The sequence below is a fragment of the Leptosomus discolor genome, chromosome 1 (assembly GCF_034619465.1).
Source record: "Leptosomus discolor isolate bLepDis1 chromosome 1, bLepDis1.hap2, whole genome shotgun sequence".
Lineage (NCBI taxonomy): Eukaryota > Metazoa > Chordata > Aves > Leptosomiformes > Leptosomidae > Leptosomus > Leptosomus discolor.
This window is the reverse complement of record NC_141391.1, coordinates 123,197,624-123,216,884: the sequence shown is the minus strand read 5'-3', so window position 1 is coordinate 123,216,884 and position 19,261 is coordinate 123,197,624.

Sequence of the window (19,261 nt, the reverse complement as noted above, 5' to 3'; positions counted from 1 at the left end):
ACATGTGTGCTGCTTCAGCTTTTCAACCTCCAGATTCTGAAGCACAGCAAAGTTGGTGACTATGCTGAATCTTTATTAAAGGCCAGCAGAGATGATCCCTGAGGAATGCCAACTTCGCATGAATCATGAAGCATCCATTATGTCAACTTAACTCATTTTAACTACACATTGACAAGGTATCATTTGGCTTTTTTTCCCCAATTAGAGGATGCCATGTGCAGTGCATCGCACCAACCAGGAAACAGGGAGAGCTGTCTCGGGACTTCTCACTGACAGTGAAGGTTGCAAACTGTCCTCATTAACATGCAGCCTACTAAAAGATGTGTAAGTAAGGCTTTGCATTATGAAAGGAAAGAGTCTGTGCCCCAGAATACTGATTGCTGTTAACAGCAGACGGCATTAGGTGGAAGAATGCTTTTGAGAGCAGAGTATAAAGAGGGTTTGCCTGTTTCAGGTCAAGCACTTGATTCTTAGAGACACCTAATCCTTTTGTAGCCCAAACCTGGAGTAAGCATCCTTCTACTTTTCACAATGAGGGCTCTGGGAATTGCATTTTCTCTTCAGGACTAGTGCTTCAAAAATCAGGGATGATCTTGAGCTACCAAGTTCATATCTCAAGCTGAACTTGCCTTGCAAAATTGCTTCAGGATTTTGGTTTGTCTCTTACAGGAATTTGATGGGATGGGGTCAGAACCGAGACAAACAAATGCCTGCCAAGCAAGCACCAGGTTCAGAACTCAGCCTGATCTCCAGAAGCTCACAGTTTCAAGGGTTTAGGCTCAGCTTCCTCTCTGATCTCCGAGAGGGTACAACTCCGTTACTCTCAGTCAATGCACAGCTTTCACATGAAAAGAAGTTCAGCAAAAAAGCAGTCACCACCTCCAACCTGGGCATTGTAGTCAGTAAATACGACTGCATACAAATAGCTTTTCCCCTGCAAAATGTTCTTGCATCTGTCAGAACTGACGCCTCTGTTTAGGTAATGCCAGAGCACGCTGGTGCCACCGGCTCCCAAGGGAACTGAAACGAAGGGGAGAGCAGTAGAGGGAAACATGCTACATGTCTTCCAACCCTGCTAAGCTCTCAGACTCTCCTAGAGCCTTTGGGAGTGTCTGTTACTTGTTTCAAGTCATGATAGACATTTCAGATAGCACAGTTCAGGTTTAGGTCTCAAAATATATGTGTGAATGTGGTAATGTATTTGGGGGAGTTGTGATAATAAATTACTTTCTGTATTGTGCTTAGTCTTAAGGTTACTCAGGCAACCTAGATATTAACATGCATATAACCAACTGGGTATTGAATCAATTACTGTTTTCCACAAAGCATTTGCATTCTGTACCTTGTTATGAAAGTGATCTGCTGGCACCATCAATCAGTATTTGCCTTGCATACATAAACCCATTACTAGATATAAAGTCTTGTAATTATTACCTAAAAGAATAGGTATTTGTACTGCTTTCCCATTGTGATGGTGGGTTTTAACTGGCATGTTTTTGGTTCTTATCAATATGGTCCTGCAACAGAGGATTTTCAGGGCTGCCTTTGGATGTATTGTGTAGAAAAGCTTTTATAGGAAATTTTTATATTAAAAAAGGAGAGTCTGGAGGTCTTGCTCAGAATTTGTTCTCCATCATCTTTGTTAGCAGTGATGCTGAAATTGAAAGGTACGGTCCTTAAAGAGTCTCTGTCATGCTCATTTGCGGGGAAAAAGTTACACATATTGTAGGTGGTTCTTCACAGGCCTCCTACAATTGGCTTTTAAAGCTTTTCTACATGCCAGTTTCCCTTAGAGGCCTCAAAAAGGTCACAGCCATTGATGTTTGAAGATATCTAGCTGATTTTGTCTTCTAAGTGTCCAGGTCTGGGATCCAGGTAAAATAGGCAGCATTTTTTAGTTTCACATAGGTTTGTCTTTCTCTGCAGTGAGAAAGCGTAATGAAAGTGTAATAAAAGAAAGTGCTTGTGTGATATTAGACGCAACATGCAACTGCAGATGGAGAACATTAGAAACTGGTACCTTTGGCCATGGTGAGAGATGGGCCTCATGTTTCATTCAGCCCTGCAAGAAGTGGCAGAATGAAACACCCCACTGCCAGAAGTGGTAAGGGCTGCCTACCTGTGCTGGAGGTCCTGCACTTCTCTGTTTGTGCTCCAGGGGAAACACGAGGCATAGTAATGACACCATACAATGTTGCACCATGTTCATCTTGAGTATATTACTTGCATTTTTTCTCCCAGAACTCAATGAGAAAAGACAGGCTTATAAAAATTATCACTGAACTCTACTTGTGCACATTTGCAAATCTCTCTGTGTGTCTATTTTGAGCAAAATATGGTAAGGTAGAGAAACGTCATCCCAGTTCATTTTCAGGATATGCTTAATTTTATGCATATGAGCAGTCCCACTGAATTCAGTGAAACTACAGAATTCTTTAAACGAAGCACTGAGATGAAGCTTGTTACAAAACTAAGACACTGAAAACTGTGAAATCTGACCTGTAAAATTTTGACCTCTGATTATCAAACTTGTCTTTCCCCGTTAACAAAAATATCTACATTATTCTATTATTGAGATGTATTTTTAGAGAGGAATGATAATGTTTCATGGTCATAGATTGCTAAATGCATAGATAGCTTCTCCGTCCTCTACATCTCAGTGCACCAATGAGAAATGAAGCTTTAACTAAATGTAAAGTGGCTTCTTTATTTGTTCAGTCTTCGCAACACAATGACTTTTAATGAGCACAGTATGAAGACTGTTTGTAGGCCACAATTAGTGCAGATAAGTGATTTTGGAGGTCACAGGTTTTAGTAGCCTAACAATATCTTTGAGGAGACAGATTTTCAGAAGGCTGGTAGCTTCATAACTTTTTCCAAAACTGAGGCTCCACCAGTGGGGATTTTAGGGAGCCTCTGGACATTCTGAAGCGTCAGGGCCTTGACCTTTGTGGCTAGAGCCACAACCTGAAACAGATGACAGACAACTATAGACCTAGAGACAGGACATTCTGCAGCTATATTTATCTTCAGACATTTCCTAGATACTGCCTTCTTAAAATTCTCATGGTGCTAGCACTTTTAAGACATGTTTTGTCTTGGTTAAACCACTTGAATAAAGGTATTGTCATTTATAAATGTACCAGGAAGGAGCAAAAAGACTCTCCATGCTTTCATGCACCTCATTTTTTTCAATCTTAAGTTTAGCAGGGATTAGGTACCCAGGTTTTGGTCACAGCTGCTAAGTGCACTGTCATAAGGAAACCAACGAAAAATGAAAAACAATGAAAAATAGTAAGGCACTGGCGAAGCTGGTTAGCAGGTAGAATAGGGACATCTTCTTGACTGATGGGAGAGATGAGCCAGCAGAATTGTTTGGCACACAATCTCACCACATACATGTCGTTTCTGACACAAGAAACTTGAATACCTACCATAAGAGCTTTGTAGTTCATTCTTCGTGTTGAACGTCGAAGATGAGTGTTATAGGACTACCTGCTAGTCTTAGCTGTCAGCAAAGCGCACTCAAGAACACCCGATAGACCTGATATTTGGGACCTGTATGATTGATTCCAATCAATCATTATCAATGTTGTGTGCTGTATACCTTTTTCATCAACCTCTTGCTAGCAGTAACAGAGGGAATTATTGCCCATTTAGTTTTGTACACTACATCTGGCAGTCATTCATGCTTGAGAAAGGGAAACAAACCCATAAAGTATCTGGCTGACTGTTCAGTGTTGTGCATTTAGGACTTGGCAAATACCTGCCTGAAGCTGTGTCTCCTTATGTCTTTAGAAGCTCAGAATGTGTAGTCCTATATATAAAGATCGGTATTTGTAGCTGATCAGTTTTCTTAGAGCAAGTCAAATTACCAGTCTCCATTAGTTACCCAGGAAAGAGATTACCCAATTTCTGGCAATTTATATCTCATACTCCACTAGTATAACACGTATTTGAAAATAATATATGCAAAGAAATATCAGTCCGTGCCTTAGGGATTTTGATTAGTCACCACTTACTAATGTTTTTGAGGCAGTACAGGCATCTAAATCACATCCTGCTATTTCTGCCTCCTTATTGTATAATTTAAAAATGCAAACAAAAGCTTAGTAAAGGACACCTAAAAATACAAAAAACCTTGTTGTTTTGGTCTGATTTTCAGACTAATCAGCACAACTAAGGACATTTCAAATGTTTTACAAACATTTTCAGGAAAAAAAAAAAAAAACCAAAAAAAACCAAACAAACCCTAAATTAAACCAAAATTCTGAATTCCCAATGGTATAGGAAGTTCTGAGATAGCAAAAGGTTTGTTCTTGTTTTCAAAAGGTTTCTTCTTATTTTGGAATGAAAATGAAAATACTTGAAGCATCTAAATGAAGAGAAAACTCAAAATATCTCATCTTGGAATTATTAATTATGAAACTAAATAATCAGATGTTCTTTACTTGTGTTGTTACCTTGGCCATCCTGAAAGATTAAAGAACAGTCTGTAAAGCCCCCAAGATAAAGTAAGGAGGCTAAGTGACTGGGAAATCTGAAATGTGGCTGAAGTTTTCTAGGCTTCCAGAATTCCTTCCACGAAGCCAGAAATCACAGTTCCTGAAAGCTTTGGCTGAATCAATATGATTTAGCACAGCCCTAAGATAACTGGTTTTCAAACCACCCATCAGCTCCATAAAACTGAGTTATTTCTGCAAATATTTTGCTTTCAAGAAACCATGTTTTTTCCCTTTAAAGGAAATTTGTTGTATCGTGAAATATCTGGTGAGCTCAACTGATGAGTGACGTTGATCCACAAATAATTGTGGAGTTATCACTTCATGTTGACTTGCATAAATATTGACTGTCTGGGTAATGAAAAGTTCTAGGTTTTAATATGCATTTGTAATGATATTTGATGGATTTCTATGCGTTCTCCAGAATTTCTGCTGCAAATTTCAAACTGCATTCTGGGTTTTTTTTGTATGCAGAAGCATCATATTTTCTGAAGTGAAAGAGGCTGCCCTTTGCAAAAGCTCCATTTTTACTTCTTGCGATAAGGTGAATGAGTGTGCTGTTTAATTATTTAAAAAGTGAAACCTAATGGACTTCCTATAATGTGTGTTCTTATAATTTCTTAGAGCATCCTTCTCTGTATACCTGTGTGTGGTTCCTCTCTGTCCACATAAATCACCTGGGGAATAGAATGCAATGTTGTAAAGAAATTTTTTTTGTACCAGGACACCATTCACTTCAATTTAAAAAATAAATAAATGAAAGAGAAACACAGCCATATAATCAGGTTCTTTTTCCTTCGCTAAAGACCTCACATCTTTGACTATTGCCCTTTATCCTGTCATCTCTATTTCTTGGGATTGTTCTGCTTAAATGGAATAGAACATGTTTAACTTTGTAATACAAAACACAGCTGAAATCATTGACACTTCAATCAGTCTTTATTGTGCTGAAATCACGGTAGGATATCTCTTACTTAGACTGTAGTGACACTAAAGCAGAACCGATTTCAGTGTAAGAAGGAATGGAATCGTATGTAGATATATAAATCTCAGTGCAAAGAAAAAGAAACATAAAAACAAATTTGATGTTGACAGAGTTTGTTTTAATTTTCAAATGTAATAAAATAGAGGAGGTGAAAGGAAACAAAGAAAAAAGCAAGATTAAATAATCTGTCCATCTCCTGGCTGAAGTCTTCAAAATCCAGCTGTTCAGAGGCAGTAAGCATTGAGATCAGTTACCTGAAAAGTGTGAATCCTGCAGCAGAACTTCTGTTGAGAAAAGCTTTCTCAAAATATTTAGAAAACTTATTTAATCCTAAATGTTCCTGATCCAAATGTTACACAATTGAGTGCAGATCTATGATGTGAAAGCAGTATGCTGGCTTCCATCCACAAACAAACTTAACATTCAAACAAATCACAACATTGACTAAAATGCATGTTATGAAAGTAAGTAGCAAACGACGTTAAAGCACTTCACAAATGTATATGATCAAATAATTTCAGAGGAAGCCTGCGAGCACTTGCACCTCAAAAAATGCTAGATTAGCAGCATGGTAGAAAAATAAACAATGAAAGCAGAAAGGGAAATGTGAATGTAGTCATGGTCCAAAAAATGGCAGAATTCAAATAGTAGAAACAGGTGATGGCTCAACAAGGACCTCAGTGGATTACCCTCGGATTACTTTTAAATCTGTGTTCGAATCCTAGTTTTAACTTCAATCAAAATAAGCCTGATGACCTGAAATTTGTCTGCAATGGAAAGTAATCCACATGCTAAAGACCTCAAGAGTCAGAAGAGGTTCTCCATGTTCCTAGGTGACTTACAGCAGGCAGGTGCTGCATCTATGTGGAGGCCCAGATTCTCCGTCTGTCCTTTGACATATAATTTTATCTCAGTAGATAAACAAACCTGATCATTTAGGTTTACTTATAGCACATTCGTGAGGAAAAAATGTAGGAACCGAAAAAACATTTTCATATAGCCTCAACAATAGTAGAGTTTGTGAGGATGACTTAAAGAGGTAATCCAAGGTGCAATAATTTATAGGTAATTCACCATGTCAAAACAGCTGCTGTGTCAATGAAGCACTGTGCAAATACGTACCCTCACATATCCATGTACACATGGTTCCAGACTACTAGTGCAACTGCTGATTAAAAGCTCTCCCTACTAAAGGCAAGCAGTAGAGTTGCTGCAAGTCCTGTAGCATATTGGCTGTGAAGGACACAGGACAGCTGGTGACGTTGGCTTGGTGGCTCCTGCTGTACATGCCTTGCACACCACTTCTGGCCTGAGCAGAGCCTCCCTGAGCCAGAGTCAGGCCACCCCTTCCTCTATTCCCTGCTCCCTGGGAGCCACATGCAGGCAGAGGACAGGTGCCCAAGGCACAGAGCAAGACTTTGTAATGCTGGGTGATGTGCAAGTACAGAGCAAAAAAAAGACAATTTCTAATGAAAGGAAGCGTGAGAGAGAGTTTCAGAGTGGACATTAATAATGCTAACTGACTTTTTGGTCCCTCCAGCAGGCCATTGAGCACCTACAAGTTGTACTTCACAAGTTACACTTTCTGTATTAAGCTTTCATAAACAAAGTTAGGCCAGAAAGTGATGTCAAGTGAAGACAAATCAAAGAAGATCATCATTCGAAGTTAGAGCACCGGCTCTGTCCTCTGTCTTCTGTGCTGCAGGAGCCATATATACCTGCATGACACCCCCTGAGCATTGTACCAGCCTCCAGCTGTATTCAGCTCAGGGCATTTCCTGACCCTGACAGGAATTACCTAGTAACTCTCATTAGATCTACTCTCCAGTGGCTTCTCTGATCTATGTCCTTGGAGTCACATCAAATTTTGCACCCCCAGACTTGTTTGCATCCTTTGCAGTGTGACTGTTGTTATCCTTTGACTCTCAGCTGTGACTGCTTCCTTTGATTTGTCTTCCCCTGACAATTTTTTGCGACCTAGCATAGGTTGGAAGTTGTAACAGGTAAGGCATAATTAAACAGAAATCTTGCATGTTCTAACAAGGAGTGGTAGAAGTACCGAACACTTCTTAACAGCTATAAGAGGCCAAGAGGTACGAGATCAGGTAACCTCAGTTTAATTTGGCTTAATATTTGATAGAGTCTGTCCAGAGCAGTGTAATAAACTAGGAACATCTGCTTTTCATGCCACTATTAATGTGGTTTTTATATGTGACTAACTCATAAAAAAAAGATTCTGCTCTAAGGTGCTGTTCGTTCAGCATTGAGCTCATGCTCATACCAGCTTTCCTACTCCCAGGTACAATGAAAGCCTGACTCCTTTGCAACTTTAATATCTGAAACTTGAGCAATATTTATTTCAAAGTGCTCACCCAGCTGTCAGTGTTTCCTAGTATTGTAAAGGTTATATAATTTCAGTGTGAAGAGGCTTTTCTGTTGTTTATAAAAATTACGCAAGATGATATATTGTTCTTTTCGTCTTTGTGCTACATTATTTTTTACTTAATATGCTTCATTTAATTGATTCAATCATTACATAGTTATTATTTCCTGTAAGTTGCTTTCAAGCAGCACTTTGCTTCTCTGTCTGTTTTCTTGATCTCCTTAGGTTCCCAAATCATGCCAGGGGTCAATATTTTGGCTCCTTCTCATCGGCATGTTTTATCTTCAAGTATTCAGTCTCAGCTCCTAAAGGCCTGGCCTCTCTTACCAGCTCTCACTTCAAACCACTGTGTAGATGCCTAATAAAACCAGGGGACTCCATGTTCTTAAAATGAAGCTGGTTCTTAATACAATTATTTGTAACTGCTGTTCCCACCCCTTCCATTTCACAGAGGCAGACTTGCTGTTACCTTCTCTGAACGTTTCACACCTACCTCCCCTTGCTCTCTCCTTCCCCAGTCAGTACATCCCCTGTACCTCCCTGGTGGTCTTGGCACTTTATCAGCTCATGTGCAAGCAAAAATAAGCAAGCCATCTGTCGAAAGAGACTCATGGTTGTATGTCAATTTTATTTCATTGTTTGCTCTCCTATTCTCTGAGTGGAAAAGGGAGTCAGAAATACCCTAGCTAGGAATGTGAGGTTAAAAGAGCCCTTGCTTTTCAGAGGGATATAGCTATTCCTGTACAAGTTCATGGCTTTCCCATTGTCCTAGAAGCACTGTGGTACCACAGCCTCCTTCTGATCATGCCCCTTATTACTTATCTGCATACTTTAAGCATCTCAGCATGCATCATGTACAAATTACAAGTCTAGCAGCAGAAGTTCACAGAAGGGACAGTGCTAAGTTAGCAAAACTCGGCTCTTTATTCCCTTTTGTGAGAAACACAGCTAGCTAAATCCTATCCTATATTCCTGTCAACATGGCATGCATACCATGCAGAGAAAGTTAGGCCATTCCTTGGGTGAAATTTTAGACCTTGCTGAAGTGAACTTAACAGAGTTAGATAATTCTTATAAATCAGTAAGAACCACAAGACCAAAAAAATGAAGTCACATTTAAGTTATCTGTTGGGGGGAAAAGAATGAGTCAACATTGACAATGTATTCATCTTAATAAGGACAAATATTTATACCAAACAAAATTAACATATCAGAAACTGCAAGAGAGGCATATAATTAACAAAAGGCAAGGGAATTGGCATAACACTGATAAATTCTTCATTAATAAAATTACTGTTTTAAAATGTCAAAATGAGTATATTTTATTCATAAATTGTGTAGAATTTAGCACACTAATTAAAGACATAGGCTCCATAGCTATTTACATGGCAATTAAATCTGCAATGCCAGTGACCCAGCCAAATTAACGTTGGCCTCAACTTAAAAGTAGATTGTATAAATAAATAATTCACACCATCACTAGAGTCTTTGCTTAAGCAAACAGTTCAGTGTAGAAAATTCTGGGAATTATGAATGACTTTGATGTGCATTAAGAAAAACACAACAAAATAAAACACAAAATAAAACACTCAAATGTTTTATTAGGGACTCAGATTCCAAGCTAAGTTATATCAACAGTGATGGGAAGAATGTGAGCACAGCAGGTGGTAACAGTCCAACTGTCTTTTTAAAGCAACTAAATCTGCTTTACAGATACTTAGGCATCAGAAGGCCTGTTCTTACAGTCCCATACAAGAGTCCTCCAGCTCCTCCAAGTAGTATCTTTGGTTTTGTCTGGGCCATTCATGCACGTAAGAGTTAGCAGGTTTGTGGATTACTCTAATTTTTGTTCCTAGGAAGAGAGGGGGAAATCAGTGTGCAAAGAACAAAGTACATCGAGAGAGTGGAGTAGGCGCATTTACAAATTACCATTTGGTGGTGTGTGTCCATGTGCAGGTGTGGGGGTCTCCCCTCTTTCTAGAAATTCAAAGTTTGACCATAAGCAAGGAATACCAGCATGCAAAGTAGCTGTTTAAATGTAGATTGATCACAGCTTCCTTAAAAATAAAATCCTACAAGGAAACAACCACGCAGTCAATGTTCCTGAAGTATCAGCCACTTGCTTTTAGAATTGGGTGCAAAGTAGGGTATTGCTTCATCCTTGATCAGGTTGGGAAAGATGGGAACAGTGTTAGCTGAACTCTTGGCATTGCTCATGCATCCAAAGTAGAGCTGCTGTATGCTGATGTTCTGTATCTACCTATGCTTAATAAGAAACTCAGGCAGAACCTCAGCAGATGAAACAGGAAGCAACATAAATTCTGGGGGAGACTGACTAACAGAGGGAAGTGTTTAAACAGAAGCGGCCTGCCAAGCACAGGACTCAGAGCCAGGTCAGGATGACTTCAAGGTGAAAGAGGAAAGGAAGGGCCCAGAACAGTTCTGTCCCATTACAGCAGCCCATCTTTCTCCTTCCTGGAGCCTTATGCAAACTGTACCACACAGGTTCCTAGGGAAACCTGCTGCAGAACAGGGGAGAAAAGGAGAAGCATAAACCTAAATTAAAAGTTCAGCTTTAATATATGTTATGGTCCACTTATACAGAAATGACTAACTTTGTAACTATTAGGTGTAAACATAAGCTCAGTGTAAAGCCTGCAAACAATTCTGAGAACATCTTGGACCTCAAAACAGGTCTCAAAAAGAAACTTAGGCATCATGTACATTATCTGCACTGAGGTGAATTTCACCACTGTACCTATTCACTACCTGATTTAAATATTGGACAGACTGGACTAGAAACCATCAGTGAAGTGTCTCTAATCTTCACAAGTCAAAACAGCTGCAAAGGACCATAAAGCTGGTCCAGTCTGCTTTGAGCATGAGGATTGGAGTTTTTTTCCCAGCAATGTCTCATCCATGAGGCACAGAACGTTGTTATTCCTACTACACAGAACAGACCACCAACATCTTATGGCTCAGGTTTGGAATGTACTGGAATGTAGGTTTTTAATTTTTTTGCACGAACTTATAGGACTTAATAATACAAAATGCTTCTGAAGGAATGATTCACCTAAAGCACTGAATATAACCCTAGGTCCTTCAATTCCAGAAAGACATAGATAGGTTGGAAGACATTCAGAGAAAAGTAACAGATGTGTTTAAGGCACTAGAGGGACTGATTTATGAAAGGAAATTACCAGAAATAAATATGAACATTGTGTTGTAGATTTGACCAACCCAGAATGAAATGGGAGGCTGACGTGGCAACAATGTATGGTTTTTTTGAAAGGTGCAAGTTCCGTTTATGGAAAGGAATTTGTGTGCAGGTCATCCAAGGGCTAATATAGTGGGTTGTAAAATTGTAGATGGAAGAATCAAGGAAAAAAGAAATCCAAATGATTAGTTAGCAGAGTTGCATCCCAGGAGAAGTGACTGAATTATTTTAAACAATCTTTGGCAATACACTGGGGGCTGTATCATAAGGGAAAAGTCCTACATAATCAGGGAGAGAGAGTTAATAATGTTTTCTCTCTAATTTCAATGAGCTGGCACCCCAGCTCCATCCTTTCTGCTGTTGAAACTATCCTTCTTGTCTTTTGCTTTTTCAGGTCTTTCATGTTAAAAAAAACAGCTTTTGAAGTCATCTGCAACAACAAAAGAAAACTTGGCTAATAGTTACTGTGATTTTATATACCATTCAGCAAGTGTCTTCATAGCTTCTACACATAAATGGCCTATCTGTGTGCCAGTTACCTGTCATACCATTCCTTAACCACGAAGAGTTACATGAAGTTCTTGGGAGGAGCGCATGAAGCCAGATCCCTCTCGCCTCATCCAAGCTTTCCTCTGCCAAGTTTGGCTAGTTGAAGTTAGCTCAACTTGCAGACCCACGTCAATGAAATGCTGAGTGTGCTTGGTTTAGGTGCACAGCACCCTTCAGGACTGGCATTTCTAGCCATACTTCAGTATAGAGAGGCATGTCACTAGATCATAATATGTCAAGTCTGGTGCTGAATTTATTTCATAATAAGCTGTTCCTGATACAGAACTGCTGATTTTATCTCAGACTTTCTTGAGTTTCAGTAGTTCATCTGCATGATTGAAAGCTTTCAGGTTTTGGACAGATTTTCCAGAATAAGAAAGCGATCCTGATATTGCCTCCTTCTCTGCTTTCAAGCCATTGCTACATGCAATTTTTCTTGGAATATACTTTTCCAGCAATGGATTCGAGCAAACATTGTTTCAGCCAAGGTCAGTTTTGGAATGAGCAAGGTAACAGATCTATTTATGTGCAGTTCCAACAAAAGCTCTTACAAAGATAGCAGTTTCTGGTGAGTATTAGCAAAGCCAGTTGTGACCTGATCTTGCAAGCTCACCCAGATCCAATGCTTTGTCTGGAGTTCTTGGTACATGAGGGAATCTTTCACTTCACAGTCCCAGGTAAAATAAGGATCCAGTTTCCAAACCGACATTTGGAACATTCTTCCAGGAATAAACCAACAGTAACAATTTCAAACTTAATTCTTTATAGAAGCTTTATGAAAGTACTTTAAGGAAGTAATTCATATCACTGCCACTATATCCCCTCAAGAAATCTGCTCCTTGTACTCAAGGGAAGATCAGTGGTATTTATCTCTTCCATAACAAGTATTGTCTTACCTGTCCTTCGAGACTCCAACAAAAGTCATCGCCAGGAAATCTATTTTGTCACCTCAGTACTTACAGCTTTAAGAAGTTTTCTAATTACAGCTAACCTGAATCTTCCTCATCATAATGTAAGCCTGTTGCTGCTTGTCTGCCTTACTCTGAGCTTTGGAGAGCCAGCCATGCCTTTGCTTTCTGCTACAATCAGAACTCGTTCAATCTGCTGCCAGAGATTTTATTATTCTATATGTCTTCATGAAAGCCACTGGATTCTTTTCTATTGATCCCAACATTTCTTGAGGTGTTCTGCCCAAAGCTGGACAGATGTTCAAATATTCAGCTGAAGCTTTACAGGGTTCTGAATAGAGGTCAAAGTCTATTTCATTTATTCCTACTTATGCCTTCTGATACGCATTTGCCTTTTCCAAAACAGCATGAAATTACTGGGTTTTGTTGAGCTTGTAATTCATTAAGATCCCCAGATCTGTTGTGTAGAAATGCTACCTATACAGTTATTTTTGAACCCGAGTTTATTCATGTTGATGATTCCTGTCCATGTATCTTCCACTTGTCCCTGCTGAATTACAGTCCCTTTTTATTAGCCCAGTTCTAGCATGCATACAGATCATTCCAGATATATCCTGCCTTCTGACACACTTGCAGATTCATTTAGTTTGGTCTTCATCTCCAAATTTTAATAAGCATCCTCTTTTTTTCCATCATTGAGGTCATTAATGAAAATGTTGATTATCATTGGATCATGGACAAACATTCATGATACTCCAGAAACGCCATGTAACTTGTCCACAAAACACCCATGTCTTCTCTCCAAATAAGACTTTCCAACTGGGTTCATAAGTCCCCATAACTGTTTCATCCATTCTGTACTCCCCTAGCTTGTTCATGTGGTCTTCCTGCGATATACCACAAGAAAATTTTGTTAAAATTAAGTTATTTGATGTGTACGATTTTACCTAACCACAAAGGGAATCCATGCTATCATCTTCCTGAAAATAATGAGTTGTTTGATATGGTTTGTCTCTAACAAATCCTGACTGGCTGTTGGCTCATCATCTTCTTTTCTTCCATGTATTCACAGCTAGGTTGTTGACTTCTTTCTTCCAGTAATTTGCCTTCCTCCTCTTTTTACAATGATAGACGCTTTGTTTGCTCTTCTCCTGTCATTTACATATGTGGTTTTCTGTGAATCATTCCTTCCTACGATCTCTTTTGTGAGTTCCTTTTATGCACTTTTTTTCAGGTGTTGTAATTTGTCACATCTAGACAAGCAGAGACATTGCATGACTTGGAGCATGTTCTGCATGATTTTGAATAAGTAACCTTAATGGAGAAGGTGTCACAAAGCTGATTTGCCAGGAACATTCTGGTTTTCCTGATATTTTTATACACTGGCTGAAACAGAAGCATTTAAAAAGAATGATCTGTTAAGCCACAAGCATAATACTTCCAGATTACTCTCAAGCATAGCTAAGACTCTTCTAGTATTCTGATATACCTTGGTTCTTTCAGTGTCTGAAACAAAGGCGGCAATGACTGTTTCTAGGAAAATGCAGAAGCTATGTTAAAGAAAATTTTCTGCAATATTTTTCTTCAAGTATTTCATTAATGTCTAGGAATGAAAAAAAATCCAGTAAATTGTAATAAAACACTGCTCTTTGACAATGGAAGTTGGAATTTCACCCCCCATGTTACCTTTATGATTTCAAAACTTGTTCTTGGCCACTTTCCAAATATTTATAGCCCTCACATAATGTCTCTTTAAAAGTGCTCTCAAGCAAATAGCCAGTCTTGCAAACTCTTGCACATGTGCTGAACTCTGCAATGTAAGGTAGTTAAGCATGGGAGAGCTAACAACAGCAGAGACCAAACATGAGACTACAACTTAAATCACACTGACAGACCAAATCATCTGCTGGAAGTTTCACAAACATGTGTGGATAGCTCTGCAGGACTGGAGGAATCTTTACAAGTGAAGAAAAAAGGGAGATAATGAGATAATACAAGGCAGTGTGGAAGAAGACCAGCGTAAAGCTGGGAGGCTGGATGGAGTGACTTGGTAAATTAATTAGTGCAGTACCTAGTTAAGTTGCTGTTTCTTTTCTTTTTTTAATGGCCTGAAGTTAACTTGTCCTCTTGTGGCTTCATGAGGCACTCAGTAAATGGCAAACTCCATTTCTCATAAGCCACTGAGGATTTTGAAATGATGTTCAGGGTAGTCAGATCTGTGAAACTGAGAAAAAGAATAAGTAAATTAAATGTATTTTTCTTTCTTATACAATTGTGACATTTCAAAATTGAAATGTTTTCAGCAGTCTTAGTAGCTGAAAAATAGGAAAACAAATAATTTGCTTTCTGTTGATCTGGGGAGGGTTTGAGAAAGGGTAGCTAGCCACCTCAGTTCCATGGGCCTGAGGAAAGTGGAGCTGGGTTCCTGGGCTCTCCTTCTCTCAGAGGTCTCAGTGGTGAAGTCACTGCTACACTCAGCACTGAAGCATCAGGTCCACATGGCCACCTGCGGCTCTGCCGTTTGAGGGGATCTAATCTTTCCTGGCACACACGTCGTGCAGTTCGCCACCTCGTTAACCTTGCCATGGCTGCTGGCTGTGCAGCGATCCATGCTGTTGACCACTTTACCCAAACAGCTGTTGTCCTCTCCTGAGAGGTAGCGCAGCTCAGCCCGAGCATTTTGTGAAGGGTGCACACCTCGTTCTGTTTTGGCCCGTAGGTGTCTGAGCAACTGGACACAATTTACTGGTTTACTTCTGGGCTCCCCAGCTCAGTGACAGGTGAGACTTCAGCATCTCAGCTGTGGACCTCACTTTTCTGCTCCTTTACACACCCACGCCTTCTCCCATATTTCCACCTGTAATTAAATATGACCTACCCACCTCCTTCTCTGCTGCAATTCACCCCCCTGCCCCCTACCCTGCACCTTTGTGTTGCCCTCTGGTGCAGTCCTCTCCCCCTACCTCCTTGCAGTCTTCCTCCCAGCCTCCCCTGCCTCCTCTTCATAGGCTGCCTTGTCTGAGAGCATGGGTGTGCAACATGCCCCAGCTGCAGACTGAGAAGCAGAGCAGGCATCTGCAGCTAGCTACGCTGAATGGGAGAGCCTCTGAGTCAGTCTGAGACAAACCTTCTCTTGACTACCTGTCAGCCTGTGAGACATGCTGCCACTCAGCTGCTAGCACACCGTCTCCAGACCAGATGCTGTGCAGGTTTGGTTTAATTTGTTCTGAGCTGTGGTGCAAGCTTTATTTTTGTGTCTATTTTTCAAACGCTTCCTCATCTTGCTCTGTGATTTTTATACTTCAGTTTCTAGTTTAACCCTTAATCTACTGGTGACTATTGTGCATATATACTGAAGACTGGTACAAACACTCTTACCACACCATTTTCCTGTCTATCAGAAGATACGCATGCTGCTGCTTTCCTTTAGTTTCAAACAGATGTGTCAGAGCAAAAGTAATTCCTGTAAATTTTTAAAAGGACCTTAGTTACATACAAGACTAAGCCTCCCTTAGATACCCAGGGACTTGAGGGAATTTAGGTGAGAAAAAGGAGTTAGCTGCTTAAGGTCAAAAACCTTCAAGATGTGTAAATAACAAGACTAGACTGAAAAAAAAAAAAAAAAGTATTTTAGGTGTTTAAAACCCATATCTTGCATTATCTACAAAAGTTACAGTAGATTTTTTAAATCTCACTAGGCATTCATTTTTAGGTATCAACCTCCATTTTCAAACATTTCTGTTGTCAATTATCCCAGGGTACTTTTTCAAATGTTTTCCTTACATATTTTTTGTCCAGTGTTTGAAGTACGACAATTTTTTTTTCCCCAGTTTGTGACCTCCACAGATGTTTAAAATGTCTTTTTTAGTGGTAGAAGACTGACAAGTCTGATAACAGCAGGTTCTAAAGTAATTATTAAATGTTAACCTCTTAAGGTTAAATAATCTCTTCTGATGTCATTAAAAATGCCCCAGGACTACTGATGTACCCTCCTTACATTTGCAACATATGTTTGAGGAGAAAAATCGTGCAGTTCTTCCCACTCCAGCCACCCTGTGCAGAGCAGTCAGACAAGAAGACTCTGTGCCATTAACTCATTTCTTCTTCCTATGCTGACCCTTTAGACAAACTCCCCAAACCATCCGCAGTTCACAGGGATCTGAAGGTATAAAAGTTCAATAAGGCATATTGTGAAACACAGTAAAGCAAGCCCCCTTTACCAACACTTACTACAGAAAATCAGGGCAATTTTCAAACCTTCTGCCCACAATCCCATACCAGGTTGTGCTGCATCCCTGAACAGTTGACCCTCGTCTGAGATTTTGGAACTGCTGTTCCCTGTGATGTCAAGAGGCATTACAGGTGCTTGGTCTTTATGACTGTTGAGCCATTTATAACTGTTGAGACATTTATTTATGTGTCTATGTTTGAATTTGTGTGTCTCACTCGGATATGAACAATTTAACCTATTACTCACTGCCCCCCCATCAAATGATACGTTTATAGACCGACATTTAATGGTACATTCACCCACAAGAACAGATGAGATGTCTGAAGCAGTTAAAGGAAGAGATATTTTCATTTCTAATAGCAGTCAGGATATTGGGAACGGATGATGCATCCATCAACTAAGTCAAACTGCTGGATTTTCCTGATGCAGTACAGACTTTATTATAGCCTCATTGATAGCGTTCAGCAATCTCTCAATGAAGTGCACCATATACAGTAATTGATGTGTGACCTTTCTTTAGGGAGAAAATGAAGTCCACGAACAAAAGCTGGCTGTGCTGGGCTGCACACCAAGGTTTGTGGTATAGCTCCACTATCTCTAATTTCCCTGGTGCATGCAAAGAGCGAATGCCTGTGATTGCTCATCAGGAAGGTCTTGTGGCTAAGGTGTCCTTTTCATGAAGGTGACAAGTATCTGAGTCTAAAAAAATTAGCTTTCTCCCTTATATAAGCACCCCTTAATGGACTTACATTCTGCTCTAGTGCTTTGATTTGCTCTGGGTTACATCCCCACCACACAGTGGAAACACCGCCCTCCTCCCATCACTTCAGCAAGACCAAGGCGATGGAGGAAAGCTGCATTTCCCTACATCACCATGCATGGCTGAGTGCATGATGGTGTCAGACGGGCCTTTGTGAGCAATTTGTGACTGACTGGTTTATTCTCGTTCACCTTCCTTCTGTACTAAGTGTGTAAAGCATGCTTCTCCTACTTCTGAATTGGCAGGGCCTATATTAGCCTTGACATACTGCAAAGATTGGCTCGAATTCCTTCACCAGGATTTTATCGTTGTTGCTATTTTTATTGGGGATGGCTCCTGCCTGATTTTCACGAAAAAAGAGTGTTGTAAACTTCAGACATCATAGCTGAGATGAGAACTGTAACAGAAACATGCTTTTCAACCAAATGTTCATAAGATTGGAAGTCAGCGCAAAAAGTACTGCAAAAGTGTTGTTTGGCTGTCTGACAGCGAAACTGATCATTTTTTACTGTTGCTGTAGAATTACCATATAAGGTAACTTTAAAGTTGTGTACTACATCTAACTTTCTATTTAAATAACGAGGAGACAGGAAGCGGAAAGCTAGAGGGTGGGGAGACTGCAACAAAGCAGTTTGTAATAACTTGTTTTATGATGTGTATTTCTTGCTTTTGAAAGAGGAATCAAGTGTCCTTTTTTTTTTTTTTTTTGAGAGAGGCAAGAAAGTACTTCCTTCTAAATACCTAGGGCCAGGATTAACTTCTGTTCACAGGAATAGACAGGCCATTTCCCTTGTCTTCAATGGGAGCTGCTCATGCATCTGAAGATAGCCCTTAGGGTCTACAAGTTTGATAACATCCCAGCCAAGGAGTGAATGTTTCTCTCCTCTCAGTTTTTATCATTCACTAACTATCCTCCAGAAACTTTCTTTATTAATCTGAAAGCCTTGAGAGAAAGCATCCCTCTCCCCAAGCTCCTGCTCATGTGTGTAAAAGGGAGATACATTTATGATTCTTTCATGTAGAAGATTTTAATAAAAATATAAGACATTTGCTGCCTACAGCTTTATTTGTGCAATTCCCTTAGCCTACCTGAGAAGTCCAGAAATGGAGTGTGCACAGCTGCGATAGCCTTTCTGCACTGGTCTGTGCATGGGGGGGGGTCAGTACACTGCACAGCAGCGTCCATGCTCAGCTCTGTCCATATTCACTTTCTAAGTGACTTTTTTTTACCCCCTTGACCTTGTAGCTCTCTGTTACCTAATCTCTGAATAATCATTAGGGACAGCCAGACCCTTGAATTTTCAGTAAGGCAGTGCCAATAGGGTATTTATCTTAGTCAGCAGCTTTAAGGCTTCTTTGATGTCAGGGGTCTCTGCCAGGACCAGTTGTATGAAGTGAAAGGCAGGATCAGCTTAGAGACTGGAGGCCTTCTCTGTCATGCTGACATCTTTGATCAAAACCTCATAATTACCTGACATTAACATGGCACTGGAGTTTTGCTTCTGGCCACAGGTAAAAGCACACTTCTTTTAACATTACTGCAGAGTTTGTCACCTACCCTACAGCTGAGCCCTGGTAGATTTACATGTGAGTTGTTCCTTTGTCTAACTGTCCTGCCAGGCTGTAATGTGGGAACTGCTCTTTAAACTCCCAGTGAGATAAGTCTTTCACTACAGGCTACAAAGGTCTTGAACATGGAAGAGGAAAAAAGTGATCTTCAGGACTA